This window comes from Dermochelys coriacea, chromosome 3 (genome assembly GCF_009764565.3).
Source record: "Dermochelys coriacea isolate rDerCor1 chromosome 3, rDerCor1.pri.v4, whole genome shotgun sequence".
Classification (NCBI taxonomy): domain Eukaryota; kingdom Metazoa; phylum Chordata; order Testudines; family Dermochelyidae; genus Dermochelys; species Dermochelys coriacea.
In genome coordinates, this window is record NC_050070.1 from 46780534 (window position 1) to 46799219 (window position 18686).

At 41.1% G+C, this 18686-nt stretch overlaps 1 protein-coding gene across 4 annotated transcripts in view; it reads left to right on the plus strand.

Moving 5' to 3' along the window:
• FAM83B (family with sequence similarity 83 member B) overlaps nucleotides 1–18686 on the plus strand; it is a 71262-nt gene that overhangs the window by 8391 nt on the left and 44185 nt on the right. The gene's annotated exons all lie outside the window — the stretch shown is intronic.

The window sequence follows — 18686 nt, forward strand, 5'->3', positions numbered from 1 at the left end:
TAGACAATTGACACACTTCTTATTTTGACCTCAGCTTTCCTTATGTTGAATATAAACTGAATCGTCATGTGAATGTTGTAATAAATTTGGAACATTGGACTAGATCCTTAGCTGGTGTCATTCAGTCTAGCTTCAGGAACTATCCAATTTGTTATTTTGTGTTATTATGCTGTGATTAGGTGTTCGTATGTGCATGTGAAGTTGTCTGTCAGTCCTATTCTTGTGAAAATTTTGCTGACTTACATGTACCAGTCTTGTTCTTGAAGCACTCAGGAAGCAAGATTTTTTTTTTTATGACTTTGAATACAACTCCTGCTTACAGTAATAGAACAGAAAAGTACAAAAGAGGGGTAAGAAGATGTGTTATCTAAATATAAACCAAATGCTATCTTCCCGTTTCCTAAAATTTATAAAGTCTGGTATTCTGCCTTTAGAAATTGCCAGTACCTGACACATGAGGAAAAGGTGAATGTTATCCCACAAATTGTACTTAATTTACTGTGGAATGTTGGACACGGGGGAAAAATCTTTATGCAGGGATCAGGAATGTATATCCAAAAGTTGCATGCACTCACATCTTGAAAAACAAATAGAGGTATTATTTTAAGCCGACTAGCCTTGACTTGTGACCTTTTAACTGTACATTATCATATTTAGCTTAACCATTGATCACTGTGTGTGCTGCTGGAAAGCTATAGAGAAGTATTAGTACAATTGAAATTCCTTACCGTTTCAGAAGAGTCTCAGTCTTGGATCAATATTTCTTTAAAATGGAAGCAAAACATACAATGTTTACTAATTTTAAGCTGTGATGTATGAGGCGCCTATCAAAGCTTTTTGTAACAGAAAGCTGTATAAGCAAATACACATCTGTCCGAAGAAAAGACATGACTTAAAGCCCCGCACTTACCTCAGTAATGTGGCATGGAGGGGCACTGGAAGAGTGTAGGCTCAGATTCAGCAGTTGATCCCTGTTTAGCAAAACGTTTACCAAAAAGTTTCACTTTAGACCGTTTCATGTACCATGCGCTAAGTAAAACCATGAAATGACTCCATGTTTCTAACATTAAATTGGCTCTTTATTAAGAGAACTATTTACAGGCATGCTGCAACTGTAGCTTGTATTCAAGCCAGGGGAATACAAATTGACTTTGTGGTACCTCCTCCAGACCCTTCTCTCCTGCAACCTGTGCTCCTCCCTCCAAGTTCCCTGCTGATGGCTGCAGGTCATGGTTAAGCCTACCAAGGGCACATAAGTGCTCAACTTTAAGCTCCCGCTGAAGTGCTTTGCTGAACAAACATGCGTTTAATCATGTGCTGATTTGTGGCCATAAAGAGGAAATGGACTGGTAAGAGAATGGTGAGAAAAGGAAGTTATGTGGTAGTATTTTTCTACTATTGCTGTGCTGCCACCAGTCCATCCCTACCATTTGCTTACTGGTACTGCTGCATGTTGGGAAGAAAACAGTCCAGTTGCAAGGGAGGGAGGAGTTGGAAAGAGTTGATCTTCATTGCATATTCCTTTTTGAATGAGTCAGAATACTGTATTTATGTTAATGCTCCTGCTAGCAGCAATAATTCCGCCAATTTACTCTAATCTTCTTTCCCCATTGGAGGGCCTGATACATGAAACCCCCCCTTCCCCTAGGGAAAGCAATCAACAGCACAGTTAGCCATGCTGCCAGGACTGGCTTCCCCTTGTGGAGGGGGCTTGGAGTACCAAAAAGACATATTGGCTTCTCTCTGAAGACTTGAGATTGTGAGGTATGGCATGTCTTTTCTGTGTACTTGTTTCTTTCAGGCCTACAATCCATGCTTTTTCCACTGGTTCTGCCCTATGCAGGGGATGCTGCCACATGAATGCTCAAAATTTTGGGCAAATACTCCTCCTCTGTGTGTTGATATGGGAAAGGTTGGATGTGACCTTTACCCATTTTAAAGGAAGGATCTGTGTATAGTACTTTAAATAAAGGATTAGAGATCTAAATGACTTCCATGTTAATTAAGATAATGTTTTGTAGTTGATGTTAAGACAGAACAAAGGCTTGATTGGTTGATCAGTGTAATACCAAACAGGAAAAAATGAAGTTTAATAGCAGTCTCAAAACTGAGCCTTGTGATGATTTCGATTAGGTTCTTCCAGAAGTTAACATTCAGTCTTGAAAGAGGAAATGGTATTTGTCTGGGTCTTTAAACTTTTTTCTTGTATCTGCAGGTATGTGATTCATGCATAGTTATGCTTAAAGGTGGACTGTAGGGGAGGTACTAATTAGCTGCAGTACAAATGTTTTAAGTCAGTTAGTAAACATTAGGATTCCAGAAAGAACCAGGTAACTTGTTTGGCAGAGGTAGGTATGTTGAGACATTTTCATTAAAATGTGTTACTTGTCACATAATGGGGAGTGGTCAAATGAAACAGTCCTCAAGAAGGAGAACTTCATTTATAACTTGATGATGAGGCCCCAAATGTTTCATACCTTATCCCCCGCCCACTGAACACAATAAGAATTTCAGCTTTAATGGGAGTAGAAGCATACCTTAAGTGTGCAAGGTAAACCAGCCTGAGACGTGGTGGTGGTGGTGGTTGATCCATCAGATAATCTAGATTCTCTTTAAATTTTGGGAGATTTACAGGGGAAAGATTACAAAGATTACCTTAAAGGTGAACTAATTTTTCTTGACCTCTTTCCTCAAGGTTGGATGCAACAACATGTGATTTATTAAAATAAGTACATATATTAATTTTATCCACTGCTTTCTTTACTTAAGCATGTTTTGTAAATATAATCACTGACTAATGATGAATCTACCCTGCCAGAGGAAGAATGTCAGATGTAAGGCCAAGCTGTGCTGGGGGGGTGGAATCCATAAAAGATGTCAAAAGAATCTTGCCAATAATGTTTTCCTTATTCACTTAGCTTGTTGTGAATGATATACAGATTAACATGGCAAAATACACTGGATTTAAAAATTAAGTTTAAAATTTAAATTAAATTTAAAATTAAGCTACCATACTAATATGAAAACACAGGATGGTGAAATAGCCATAGTGAGAAAAAGTACAAAGCCACCTTGAAGCAGCTCCATGATTTTGAGCTTCCTCTGAAGAGAAATTGAGGATGAAGCTGAGTAGACAGGGCCTCCAGAAATAAGGCAATTGGCTTGTTATCCTCATCTTTCAGAGATTTGTCAATAATACTGGCCTGTTTTCCAAATTCCTCTGGAGCTCAAGATGCTATAAAAGGGCTGACACATTGCACCTGATGGATAATATTTTTTCCCCAGATAATTAGTCTTCTGGGCACTGGTATCAAGAACACTACTTCTCTGTTTTGGGTCAACATGAAACTTCCTTATCTTACTGTCCAGTACCATGGGTAACTCTATTAATAAAGTATTCCTTCCATGAGTTCCCTATTGACCTCTCTTCACAATTGCCTCCAATATTATCGGGTCTGAGGCTTGCATACTGTGGTGTGGCAAAGAAATGAGAAAAATACTATATTAATATCTCAGGTGCGATGGTTCAGAGATGTCACAGCAGGAAAGAGGACAGAGAAGTGGCTGTGAAGCTGGGAGATGTACATCCTGGCAATGTCTCTTCCTCTCTTTTTATGAGCTTGGTTTCTGTCTCCTCCCTAATCACTCACCTGTTCCTACCAAGTCTCATAGCGGATATCCAAATATTGATCAGCTCCTCTTGGAAATCATTCAGATTAGTTTCTGCAGAATCACCTAGTTCAGACAACACTATGAGGTTTGGTTTGCACCACAAAGGGAGGATGTTTGGAAAACAACTCTCAGTGCTTACTGCAGTACTTTTAGAATTTTTGACAGCATATAATAAGTTAAGATACACACCAGATCTTGGAAACAATTCTTGAAAATGCCAAAGCATATTTTTTTCTGCATTTCAAAAGATGTTTTAAAAACAACAAGCAACCAAAACCCTGAACCTGCGTTCTTTACACCAAATTACATTTACTTACTTGAATAGTCCTATGAGCCACAATTTTCAAACATGGGTTTCTGAAATCAGTGGAAGTCGTGAGGCCCAGCCCTTTCATAAGTAAGGCTACTAAATGAATTTACGTGGCCAAACTTATGCACCGAAGTTTGAAAATTTTGGGCATTACCTTCAGTTGGACTATCAATGTGAGAAAAGATTGCAAAACTGGGACCTTAGAAAACATTAAAACTACACTGTAAAAAGGACTTTTATTAAATGTGGTAGGACTCATGGCAGAAACTTACTGACTCAGAAAGAAGTACCAACTCTGTTTGAATTTAACTCAAGAAAGATACAGGTCCATACAGAAAGTACTGCTTATGGTGTCTTCCAGCTCACAAGATTTAACTAGATCCAGGCAACTGAATCTATTTATGAACCTAGAAGGAGATTTTGTGTACAATAAGAAAAACTAATTCTTCTTTGAGTGATTGCACATCGGGTCGGGGAGGGGAGAGGATGTGCCACACACCTTGTGCACCAATGCTGGAGAGTTTGCCTAGCAGAACTCAGAAGGGTGGCCACACTGTGACCTGGTGTTCCTTGTGCTCTGAGCTAAAGTTATAAAGGGTAGAGCCACCATGCCTATCCTACAGTTCCTTCTTATCAGTGGTCAGAACATGCTTTCTGATCATTCCGTTAGAGAACTTGCTGGTTTTAGTTAGTGGTACTAACTTTGGGGTCCTTAGACCTCCTTTTTTCTTTTTTAATCAATTGTTCACAATTAGTAATCAGTGGACTCCAGGCTCTACCTTGTACTGGAGGAACCTATGCCAAGATCCCTTGACTTCTAACCTAGCTCTGGATGTCACAAACCAGTGCTTGCGAGTGACTCTCACTGCCTGAAGTGCCTCAGTGAGGGTGAAGTCAGAGGCAAGCATCTGATTTTTCAGGGACTTCAAGACAAGAACCAAGAAGCAGAGAGAAGAACGTCTCCAGTACATCCTTGTGGAGGCCACTGTTGGCCTGGCATCAATATTACTTCAGTTGACTAGAGGGAGTTCCTCGCCATGTGGGAGTGCTCCCCTGCTCTTGCAGACAGAGAGATGAGGATATCCTCCTCACTAGAGCACTCCTCAAAGAGGCCACAAGTGCTTGGAGCACCCTCACACTCCAAAGCCAAAGAAGAGAATGGCCTCCACATTGTTAAAGTCCGTGGTTCGGAACTCTGCAACTGCAGAAGCTGCTAGCAAATCTGGTATTAAAAATAAAGTGTGCCGTTGAGCCACTCGGATGCAACAACAGGGAGCAGTGGGCTGAAAGGCACAAGGAACACCGTGGTACACACCTGTCTGCTTCTTTGGTTACTGCCTGGGAAACTTTTCAGCTCTGGTCTCGGTGTGCCTGTCTGTCTGTCTCTCTCACTCACAAATGTAAGAACATAAGAATGGCCATACTGGGTCAGACCAAAGGTCCATCCAGCCCAGTATCCTATCTACCGACATTGGCCAATGCCAGGTGCCCCAGAGGGAGTGAACCTAACAGGTAATGATCTAGTGATCTCTCTCCTGCCATCCATCTCCACCCTCTGACAAACAGGCTAGGGACACCATTCCTTACCCATCCTGGCTAATAGCCATTAATGGACTTAACCTCCATGAATTTATCCAGTTCTCTTTTAAACCCGGTTATAGTCGTAGCCTTCACAACCTCCTCAGGCAAGGAGTTCCACAGGTTGACTGTGTGCTGAGTGAAGAAGAACTTCCTTTTTTTTTGTTTTAAACCTGCTACCCATTAATTTCATTTGGTGGTCCCTAGTTCTTATATTATGGGAACAAGTAAATAACTTTTCCTTATTCACTTTCTCCACACCACTCATGATTTTATATACTGACCCTTGGGGAACACCACAAGTTACCCCTCTCCATTCTGAAAATTTACCATTTATTCCTACCCTTTGTTCTCTATCTTTTAGCCAACTCTCAATCCATGAAAGGATCTTCCCTCTTATCCCATGGCAACTTAATTTACGTAAGAGCCTTTGGTTAGGGACCTTGTCAAAGGCTTTCCGGAAATGTAAGTACACTATGGCCACTGGATCCCCTTTGTCAACATGTTTGTTGAACCCCTCAGAGAACTCTAATAGATTAGTAAGACATGATCTCCCTTTACAGAAACCATGTTGACTTTCGCGCAACACTTTATATTCTTCTATGTGTCTACAAATTTTATTCTTTACTATTGTTTCAACTAATTTGCCGGGTACTGACGTTAGACTTACCAGTCTGTAATTGCCAGGATACCTCTAGGGCCTTTCTTAAATATTGGCATTACATTAACTATCTTCCAGTCACTGAGTACAGTAGCTGATTTAAAGAACAGGTTACAAACCATAGTTAATAGTTTCGCAGTTTCACATTTGAGTTCTTTCAGAACTCTTGGGTGAATACCATCTGGTCCCGGTGACTTGTTACTGTTAAGTTTCTCAATTAATTCCAAAACCTCCTTTAGTGACACTTCTATCTGTGGCAACTCCTCAGATTTGTCACCTACAAAAGATGGCTCAGGTTTGGGAATCTCCCTAACATCCTCAGCCGTGAAAACTGAAGCAAAGAATTCATTTAGTTTCTCCGCGATGACTTTATTGTCTTTAAGTGCTCCTTTTGTATCTCGATCTTCCAGGGGCCCCACTGATTGTTCAGCAGGCTTCCTGCTTCTAATGTACTTAAAAAACATTTTGTTATGATCTTTCGTGTAATGGACATATGCAACATTTTTCAAAGAGCAACAGTTACGAGTAGGTGATTAACCACTTTTTAGTCATTGTTGCCTTTTCGGTTCAGTAACAGATATGAATCACAGAATAGATGGGCACTGCTCAGATAAAAGTGCTGCCCATTGAAATGTCATGGAATGACTCCCTTTTATGGGCATCAATCAGAGTAGACATAGACATAATCTATTAGCATATTCAAATAGTCCTCTATTGGAGGCTAATAAAATACTACTTTGAATTAAACAACTTCTATATGTATTTATATAAACATAAATGTTCATACTGAGAAAGAAACTTATCACAGACTATGGGTGTGGGAGACTGGGTTGAGCAACATTTTTCACCCTCTCAGCAATACTCTGTGCCAACTGTTTTGAATATAATTTGAACAGAGACTGGAACAATGATAAACTGTGCTTGAGGCAATGCTTGTCTTAGTTTATTAATTACAGAAGTCTAATTAGATTAAAGTGATGCCATTTTAATGATTCTTTTAGAGAATTTAGAGAAACTTGCTTGGTTTCGCAAAGAACAATACATAAACTTGTTAATCAACCGACTGACTGAAAAGATCCCCAAATGGTTTGAACCAGTATGTATTAGGTGAGGTAATCTTTTACCATATTGCTAATAACAGAGACAAATTCTGCCTTCCCTTACAAGTGCTACTGATGTCCAATGCAGTTGAAGGGGTGTAAAGTGAAGGCAGAATTCAGCCCTGTTAAAATGTTTCAGCAAGTATTGAGTTCAAGCAAGTGCTCTGCATATTTAAGAAGCACACTAATATCATTCCTTTCACCTGTTCTCCTGTAAAATGATTTATTATTATTTAAAAACTGGCACAGCAGTCATGCCTGTAGCTTTCAGGCAAAATTTTGTATTGCCACCTTTTGATAAGAGATTGCGTTACCACCTGCCCTATGAGCCTTAAATGCTCTGCTGCTGTAGCTCACAGCCTGGACACCAACAGCCAGAAGACAAGAATGCAGTTCCCTGAGTGTGTGTGTGTGCTATGCTGCCTTGGTTCAGCATCCTGACCCTGGCAGCCTTGCTGCAACACAACGGCTCTGCTGTGATCTCCACTAGCCTTGGTTACTACTTGCAGAGTAACCCTAGTCCCAGATTTCCCCAAAAACATCTGCCCTGGAGTAATCAACCCTTTCCTAGAACACTCAGAGAATTAATGAGGGTGTTGTCTCCTTTAGCACAGTTTATTACTGTAAATGGAGTTAACAATCATTTCTCTCCTAACCCAGCACTGAATTGGTTTAGATTAAAAATAAAACAAGTTTATTTAATCAAAAAGGAGACTCCTAAAGACAGAGGTTTTAAGCGAGTTCATGTACAAGAGATGAAGACAAAGTGGTTACAAACAAATAAAAGTAAAAGATGCTTTCTAGTGGCTAATACGTCACTCAACAAGTTACAGCCTTGGTTCAAGGTAGATTTCTTGTCAATATTTTTTTTTCTTTCCAGCCATGCTGACTTTCTCTTGGTCAGAACCTTCCACTGAAGTGCAAGGTGCTGGTCTCCGTTCTCTTGTTAAGTGAAATACTTTTGCCTACACAAGGTTTTTCATTTCTATTCAGTTCCCAGAGGCTTCAGCTTTCTCTGTTGAAGGACTCAGCTTTATTACCTTGCAAGAGCTTCTGTCCATTATCTGTCTAGTGGTGGATGCCAAGATGGCTTCTTCTATCGCTTTTTTGCACACTCACTGTTTTGTCCCCAGACCATGACCCCATGCTGTTCTTCCCTTCCTGTGAACTTTCCATCCCCCAGCTGATTCATATGTTAATATGGCTTCAATTTTTTTTTTGTCACATGTTGTTTAATTTAATTGGAGACAGGTAGACAGCTGCCTTCCTTCTGGTCTGGGAGAGAACCTATCTCTCCCTTGTTTGGTCACAGACTTTAAAGCATAATATCAGTGAGTATTTATAATTCCCTATATTATGTTAATACATACATTCTACAGTGATCTTAATCACCAGTGTGTCATTAGCTTTCACAAAAGACCTTACCTGATGCACTTTTATAATACAGTAAGAATGCATACAATCAATTATTCAGTTACTTATCATTTCAGATTCAGATCCATGGTCTATATCAGGGGTTGGCAACCTATGTCATGTGTGCCAAAGACTGCACGCGAGCTGATTTTTAATGGCACGCTGCTGCTTGCCAGGGTCCCAGCTGCCAGCCCCACTCAGCCCGCTGCAGAACCCAGGCTGGCAGTGGGCTGAGCAGGGCCGGCGGCCGGGACCCCAGCAGGCAGCAGCGTGCCATTAAAAATCCTACCCACTACAGCCCGCTCTTCTCCGCACACCCCCAGCCCTCTGCCCTGACCCCTGCACCCCCCACACATCAGTCCTGATTCCAGCACCCCCCCCAGCCCTCTGCCCTGACTCCTACACCCTCCTCACATGCCCCCAGCCTTTCATGCCCGACTCTTGCACCACCCCACATTCCCACCCCCACCCTGAGCACCAAATGGGAACTCCTGCACCGCCCCCACCCACATTCTCACCTGCACCCCTCGCACCAAATGGGAGTTGCCCAGGTAAGCACTCTGCACCCAAACCTCCTGCCCCAACCCTGAGCTCCCTCCCTCATTCTAGCTCCTGGCCAGACCCTACACCCCAACCTCCAGCCTGCTCCTTCACCCCCAGCCCTGTGCTCAGTGCACTCCCACCCTCCGCTCAATGTAGAGAGAGAGGAAGAGAATGGGCCAGAACCAGAGAGAAGGTAGGTACCCACTCTATGTGGGCAGGACTGGGATTCCAGACCAGCAGCAGGCTGAGTGGGGCTGGCAGCGGGGACCCTGGCTGGCAGGAGCTGGCGGACGGAATCCCAAACCAGCAGTGGGCTGAGTGGCAGTGGGCTAAGCCACTCAGCCCACTGCTGGTCTGGGGTCCCGGCCATCAGCCCCGCTCAACCCGCTGCCAGTCTGGGGTTCTGGCTGCTGGCCCCTTGCCAGTCGGGATCCCAGCCGCAGGCCACGCTCAGCCTGCAGTCGGCCTAGGTGAACGGAACCCCAGGCTGGCAGCGGGCTCAGCAGGCTGGCGGCTTAAGATCAGCATTTTAATTTAATTTTAAATTAAGCTTCTTAAACATTTTGAAAACCTTGTTTACTTTACAAATGACAATAGTTTAGTTATATAATATATAGACTTAGAGAGAGAGACCTTCTAAAAATGTTAAAATGCGTTACTGGCACGCAAAACCTTAAATTAAAGTGAATAAATGAAGACTTGGCACACCACTTCTGAAAGGTTGCTGACCCCTGGTCGACGTAGTCCAATAAACCATTTGAAATGTATTTCCAGAGGGAGAAAAGCCATGTGGTCTGTGAAGACTTCATGCTGGTTCCTTCTCCACTGGTAATAACTGAGTCATTACCTCTTCCCCTTGTTAGCTTGATGACTTTGTTTACCTTTTAATGTAAATGCACTTTCATTGTCTCTGCCTGACAACCAGCGAAGCAAATACACATTCCATTGTCTAGGACAGACTGCGCTTATGCATTGCTTACCAAACACATTTTAAGAACATCCATCTAGCACAAATCCATAACTTTTTGTACACAACTCACACATACATTTCAGAAGAATATAAATAAGTAAGTTATTTGTTGTCCAGTGACCTATTACATGCCACCTTTTGGGTATATATCATGACAACAGTGTGTTAGGTGTAGTGAGCATGTCAAGCCTCCTAGAAGCTGCTAGCCTAGAGTTGTGAACCACCATTGGGCCTCTGTGTCACAGCAGGGACTACACTTTGTTCTGTTTTTGCACAGTACCTAGTACAATGGGGCTATTTTAATAACAGTTCATTGGCTGCAGTACTGGTCAGAAAGGGGCCAAGTCTCTACTTGGAACACCTATATGAATCACAGTGCCAAATTCCTCAGACCCTATTCGGTTTTTGAGAATTCCTCTGTGGGACATTAGTCTTAGTTTTGTATCTGTAGTACAGTATGTTTAATCTTTTGGGGAAAGGTTTTCACTGCTACTGTCCCTCAGGTGTAAATTTAGTTTCATTCCATTGTGGAAAGAAAGTATTTTCAGCTCCTATCACTCTTAACATCTTACTCTAAATTACTTACCTTAGAGCAGCGATTCTCAAACTCTTTTTCAGAGAACTATCCCCAATGACTCCAAGATCTCTTTCTTGAGTGGTAACAGCTAATTTAGACCCCATCATTTTATATGTGTAGTTGGGATTATGTTTTCCAATGTGCATTACTCTGCATTTATCAACATTAAATTTCATCTGCCATTTTGTTACCCAGTCACCCAGTTTTGTGAGATCCCTTAATAACTCTTCGCAGTCTGCTTTGGAATTAACTATCATCTGTAAATTTTGCCACCTCACTGTTTAGCCCTTTTTCCAGATTATTTATGAATATGTTGAACAGTACTGATCCCAGTACAGACCCATGCAGGACACCACTATTTCTCTCTCCATTCTGAAAACTGACCATTTATGCCTACACTTTGTTTCCTATCTTTTAATCAGTTACTGATCCATGAGGGGAGCTTCCCACTTATCCCAAGATAGTTTACTTTGCTTAAGAGCCTTTGGTAAATATATATGTGTATAATACTTTTGGCTAGATTTTTTTTTGTAAAGGTATATAGGCACTTAACATCGCAATGCTGAACTGCTTTAGGCACCTAAACATCATTTTCAACAGGGATTTAGTCACCTCCAAACCTAACTTCTGTTGACACTCAAGTGCCTAAATCCTTTCAGAAAATGTGATTTACGTGTCTAAATCAGTTAGGCATTGCAAATTTGGTTAATCAATGTCTAAACATTTCAAAACTCTGGGCCTTAGTACTTACACAATGCTTTTCATCTTTCATCTCAAAGTGCATTACCAAAGGGGGTAAGAATTATTATCCCTATTTTACAGCTGGAAAATCTGAGCCACAGAGAGAGTAACTGAATTCCTCTAGCTGCCAATAAGGGTATGTCTACTCTTTGACCTGGGGTGTGTGATTCCCAGCTTGAGGAATACCATGCTTTCACTGATCAAGCTGATGTGCTAAAAATAGCATAGCTGCAGTGGTGTGAGCAGCAAAAGGGGCTAGCCATACTGAGTACCTACCAATCTGAGAACATAGGCAAGTACCTGGAGTGGCTAACCCCTCCTGCTACTTGCACTGCTGTGGCTACATTCTATTTTAAGTGTAGTACCTTGATCAGAGATAGTGTGAGTATGTCTCCTCAAGCTGGAATTAGATGTTCTGGGATAACACTGAGAAGAAACCTCCCTGCCAGAGAAGGCTTCCCTCCACTCCTGTCTTGCTGAGTAAGACACTCCAGTCAACTACAGCACAGAACAAGAGGTTTGGCTATGCCCCCTTCAGTTCACTGAAACTGAGATCCACTCAGCTCAGGGGCATCTTAGTTAACAGAGACTTTCCCAGCACCCAGTATTCAGTCTTTCTGGGAGCCTAAACCCCAAATAAATCTGTTTTACTCTGTATAAAGCTTATGCAGGATAAACTCATAAATTGTCTGCCCTCTATAACACTGATAGAGAGAGATGCACAGCTATTTGTTCCCCCAGCTATTAATTACTTACTCTTGCTTAATAAGCAACAAGTGATTTTATTAAGTATGAAAAGTAGGATTTAAGTGGTTTCAAGTAATAACAGGCAGAACAAAGTAAGTTACCAATTAAAATAAAATAAAACATGCAAGTCTAAGTCTAATACATTAAGAAACTGATTACAGATGAAATCTCACCCCAGAGATGTTCCAATAAGCTTCTTTCACAGACTGGACTCCTTCCTAGTCTGGTTCAGCAATCACTCACACCCCGGTAGTTACTGTCCTTTGTTCCAGGTTTTTTTTAGGCATCTCTTGGGGGGTGAAGAGGCCATCTCTTGAGCCAGATGAAGACGAAATGGAGGGGTTTCCAGGGCCTTTTATATTCTTTCTCTTATGGGCGGAAACCACAGCAAAAAGATGGAATTGGTAGCCACCTGGGCAAGTAACATGTCCATGAATGATTCAGCTTTTTGCAGGCTGACGTCACTGTTTACATGTTAGTTTGAATGTTCCCAGGAAAGCTCAGATGTGGATTGCCATCTCACAACGTCCATTGTCAGTTAGATGGGGTGGGATCTGAGTTACTACAGAGAATTCTTTCCTGGGTATCTGGCTGGTGAATCTTGCCCATATGCTCAGGGTTTAGCTGATCATCATATTTGGAGTCGGAAAGGAATTTTCCTCCAGGGCAGATTGGAAGAGGCCCTGGAGGTTTTTTGCCTTCCTCAGCACAGTGCACTGGTCACTTGCTGGAGGATTCTCTGCTCCTTTAAGTCTTTAAGCCATGATTTGAGGACTTCAATAGCTCAGACATAGGTGAGAGGTTTTTCGTAGGAGTGGGTGGGTGAGATTCTGTAGCCTGCATTGTGCAGGAGATCACACTAGATGATCATAATGGTCCATTCTGACCTTAATATCTAAGTTATAAGAAAAGGAGTACTTGTGGCACCTTAGAGACTAACAAACTAATTTGAGCATAAGCTTTCGTGAGCTACAGCTCACTTCATCGGATGCATACAGTGGAAAATACAGTAGGGAGATTTACATACACAGAGAACATAAAACAATGGGTGTTACCATACAGACTGTAACAAGAGTGATCAGGAAAGGTGATCTATTACCAGCAGGAGAGCGGGGGGGTGGGGGAACCTTTTGTAGTGATAATCAAGGTGGGCCATTTCCAGCAGTTGACAAGAATGTGTGAGAAATAGTAAGGTGGGGGGGGAGAAAATAAACAAGGGGAAATAGTTTTACTTTGTGTAATGACACATCCACTCCCAGTCTTTTTTCAAGCCTAAGTTAGGCTAGTTTATCTAGTTTGCAAATTAATTCCAATTCAACAGTCTCTCGTTGGAGTCTGTTTTTCTTACAACTACAATACCCACCTGCTGAAGTGAAGAAACAGATTGACAGAGCCAGAAGTTACGTACTGCAGGACAGGCCCAACAAAGAAAATAACACTAGCCATCACCTTCAGCCCCCAACTAAAACCTCTCCAATGCATCATCAAGGATCTACAACCTATCCTGAAGGATGACCCATCACTCTCACAGATCTTGGGAGATAGGCCAGTCCTTGCTTACAGACAGCCCCCCAACCTGAAACAAATACTCACCAGCAACCACACATCACACAACAAAAACACTAACCCAGGAACCTATCCTTGCAACAAAGCCTGTTGCCAACTCTGTCCACATATCTATTCAGGGGACACCATCATAGGGCCAATCACATCAGTCACACTATCAGAGGCTCGTTCACCTGCGCATCTACCAATGTGATATATGCCATCATGTGCCAGCAATGCCCCTCTGCCATGTACATTAGCCAAACTGGACAGTCTCTACGTAAAAGAATAAATGGACACGAATCAGATGTCAAGAATTATAACATTCAAAAACCAGTCGGAGAACACTTCAATCTCTTTGGTCACTCGATTAAAGACCTGAGGGTGGCTATCCTTCAACAAAAAAACTTCAAAACCAGACTCCAATGAGAGACTGCTGAATTGGAATTAATTTGCAAACTGGACACAATTAATTTAGGCTTGAATAAAGACTGGGAGCGGATGTGTCATTACACAAAGTAAAACTATTTCCCCTTGTTTGTTTTCTCCCCCCCACCCTACTGTTCCTCAGACGTTCTTGTCAACTTCTGGAAATGGCTCACCTTGATTATCACTACAAAAGGTCCACCCCACGGCCCCGCTTTCCTGCTGGTAATAGCTCACCTTACCTGATCACTCTCATTACAGTCTGTATGGTAACACCCATTGTTTCATGTTCTCTGTGTATATAAATCTCCCCACTGTATTTTCCACTGTATGCATCCGATTAAGTGAGCTGCAGCTCACGAAAGCTTATGCTCTAATAAATTTGTTAGTTTCTAAGGTGCCACAAGTACTCCGTTTCTTTTTGCGGATACACACTAACATGGCTGCTACTCTGAAACCTGTCAGTTAAGTGTTTCTTGACTGGGCACTTACTGAGAATAGTCCTTTCTCAAGAAGCTGACCAAATGCTTCACTGAGGCTACTTAGAATCAAACACATTGAGATACAAGTTCACAGCCAATACTCATAACTTCAAATACAAAAATGATACACACATACAGATGGCATCGTAACCAGCAAACTACAGCCTTTCCATAGACACCCCACTTGTCGTCCTCTGTACAAGACTTGGTGCAACCATAGGACCATAGTTGCAACAATGATCTATACAGTCACAGTTCATGTCAATAATGTCACATGTACATTCAGCTCAGAGTGTAGATTTACCCTAAGAAATGCATAATATAAACCAAAAGCATAGAAATAATTTAAATTGTCAGCTAGTACTCTGGGAGGTTAACTGTCTTTATGTACTTGTTTCTATGATATAACTTTAGTTAATATAGTTTTTGAGCCATGCAGCAAGTATTTACAGTTATAAAAACCTGAATTCTAGTGGGACATCAGTGCTCCTTAAGAAGCATTTCCATTAGTATGTGACTGACTTTATAAGGCTTTCTTTTTAAAGGACAGTAAAAACGTAAAGTCGTATCATATCCCCAGATATACAGTTCTTATCGGGGCATATCTGGAGTGTCCTAATCTTTTAAGTAAGAATGATTAGCTTAAGTGGTCAGTCGGTTGGTTTAGAATGTTTCTTACTGCTCCAAGAGTGAGGTATGAGGAAGCCAGTGCAAAATTTTCAAAAACAGACTCTCACCTCCGATACCCATCAGAAAGGCATCTAAGTACAAACCTGGCTTTATTTCAAAAGCATGATAAACACTCCTGTTGTTGAGAACTTTTGCTAACTGCAGCTCCAGATCTCCTCAAACCACTTTCACTACTACAGAGGTAGACTATCCAGAAGAAGGATAAATCATATTGCTAGAATAACGTGAAAGAATGCACTGTATCACTCTTGAAGATAAAGAGAGCTTCAGTATCATGAGCTTCTATGTGATCATCTAACAGCAGATAGGGATCCAACAAACCCCAACATTATGAACTCGAATAACCAAATGGTTTACCATCACTTCAAGGGGCAGAACTAATCCTGGTCATATTTTCCTGTCATTTCCTTGATCCTATCAACATCAATCTGTTTTAACTTTACTGAGCTTCAGCTAGCTAAACCTCCTCTATGCCCTGATCTCTAGGCAAGCACTGGGTAAAATATTGGATGGTCAGATGAAACAGATACAGAGCTCAGTGGGATAAGCACACAGAAAACACTGCAGTCCATGCCACTTCACTAATCTTTTAACAGCCTATATGCATATTTAAAATGGGAAGGACATGATGGTGTCCTGACAAACCCCACACGAAAGAACCCTTGCAACAGAAGAGCAGTTGCCCAAAGCTGCCCTCTGGGATATATCAAAGATAGGAATGGTACCACTGAAAGACATCTCTGTTTACTTCAAGTAGAGTTAAAGGAAGTCAGCTATACCTCATTAATCTGATGATATCAAAGACAGCTAACAGAGCTGACAATATCAGTTGGGAAACCTGATCTTTTATCACTTGGCAGGAGAAGATCACCTGCTAAAGCAATCAGTGCCATCTATATGGCATACCCATGTCTGTATCCAGATTGATAAGGACCAATGAAATTGAGGCGATCTAATGTTCTGGGAGTTGTCTCGACTTAACCTAATGGAAGATTAGATATTGCAGTTGGCCTATTTGTCAGTGTCAAGGGTAAGTTTTTGAACAATGAGTGCATGATATATTCCTTTATAGGAGCCAGTACCCACCTTCCTTGAGGTTGGAGGCTAATAATGTCTACCAGCAGAGGTCCAGATATGCCCTGCAGAACAGATTCATAGATTCCAAGGCCATAAGGTACCACTGTGATCATCTAGTCTGGCCTCCTGTATACCACAGGGCATAGAACTTCCCCCAAATAATTCCTAGAGTAGATTTTTTTTAATAGAAAAACACCCCATGTTGATTTTAAAATTGCCTGTGATGGAGAATCTACCGTGACCCTTGATAATTTTTCTAATGATTAATTACCCTCCCTATTAAAAAATTACACCTTATTTCCAGTCTGAATTTGTCTAACTTGAACTTCCCAGCCATGGAATTGTGTTATTCTTTTTTCTGTTTTTTGAAGAGCCTATTATCAAATATTTGTTCCCCATGTAGGCACTTATAGATTGTTATCAAGTCACCCCTTAACCTTCTTTTTAAATGTATTTATTTATTTACCCTCAATTCATCTGATGCTATTTTGGTGCTGCAAAACCATCAGCCTGAAGTGTCAAGTGATTTGTTGAAATGATTTTTCAACTTTTTATCAAATGGCATGAAACAGTTATTGTGTATCTCTGCAAACTGAAAGAGCCTGCAGTTCAGCTATATTTACACATCTGCAATAATAGCTAGTGGAAAATAACTAGTTGGTTCAAACATAAAAATAATAATTTTGCCCTTAAAAGATGTGTTGAAAACAAACTAAGTCCCCTATCTCCCAGGAGTTACCACCTGTACTTAACTTTATGCACAGAAGAAGTCTATTGACTTCTCATGCATAAGTCTTGGCAGGATCAAGACCTGAGGGTCTAAGCATGTGTCATTAGGGATCTGAGTTTAAATATCATTTAAATAATCTTTTTTTAAAATTGTGCTGCTGTAGACATGTATTGCTTGTTTGGAAAATGAGTAAGCATCTTGATTTGATTACATCCACGTGTGAAGAGGAGTGGTTGGGGAATAAGAAACCTTTCTCCAGACAAATTGCTCCCATCTTCTTTGTGTCTATATCAGATGAGTAAGTTAAATCTTCAAAAACTAGGTTGAATATTTTTTCCTGTCTCCTCCTATCATTCTGCCACTCACTACCCATTTACTTACACACACACATGCGCGCCCCCTCTCATGCATAATTCAACTGTATAAACTTAAAGCACATATAAACATTGTAGAAAATATATGATTTCATTTTACAAACCTCAACTCCAACCTCAAAACTGTAATTTCCTATTTTAATAGCCTTGAGAAAGAGAAGGTCATACTAAGGGAGATGAGCAAATATTCTGATGCCAAATATATTGTTAAAAACATGCAAATGATAAATGGCATGAACCAAAACCCTGATCTGGATTCCAGTCTAAATTCACAGCTTGAACAAATTAGAAGGCAACAAGTCAAGGCCCATCTATTTGCACAGGCTCCTGGAGAGGGTTGATTTTGTCCAGATAGGGGTTTTTGGAGTGGAGGTCTCTGGGGGATGGTGATATGTCTTAATTTTAGATATTCTTTATTGTAATAGGGTATAGATGACCTGCTGGAGTTACCAAACCTGATTCTTCTCTCACTTACATTGGTGTAAATCCGATATAACTCTATCAAAGTCAATGAGGTTACAGTGGTATAAAATTGTGTACATGCAAAAGAAAACTAGGCCATATTATTTGTATTTGTGATAGGTTTGGTCACAGAGATAACATGGGACTGTCACCTGATGTGCTGGAATTACCCCGAGCCCGTTTTCCTTGCCAGCTTGGGACTCCAGAACCCTCTTGTTGAGCCAGAGATGCTAGCCTGCTGCAACACAGACCTAGGGTCTGGGCCACACCCCCAAAACTGCAGACTTTAACCAAAAACTGCTCACCTATCTCCAGCACACGGACACCCAGTTCCCAAATGGGATCCAAACCCCAAATAAACCCGTTTTACTCTGTATAAAGCTTATACAGAGTAAACTCATAAATTGTCTGCCCTCTATAACACTGATGTAGAGAGATGCATAGCTGTTTGCTCCCCCAGGTATTAATCACTTACTCTGAGTTCATTAATAAACAAAAGTAATTTTATTAAGTATAAAAAATAGGATTTAAGCGGTTTCAAGTAACAACAGTGTTGTATCAACCAGGCAAGGTACTAACAAGCTTCAA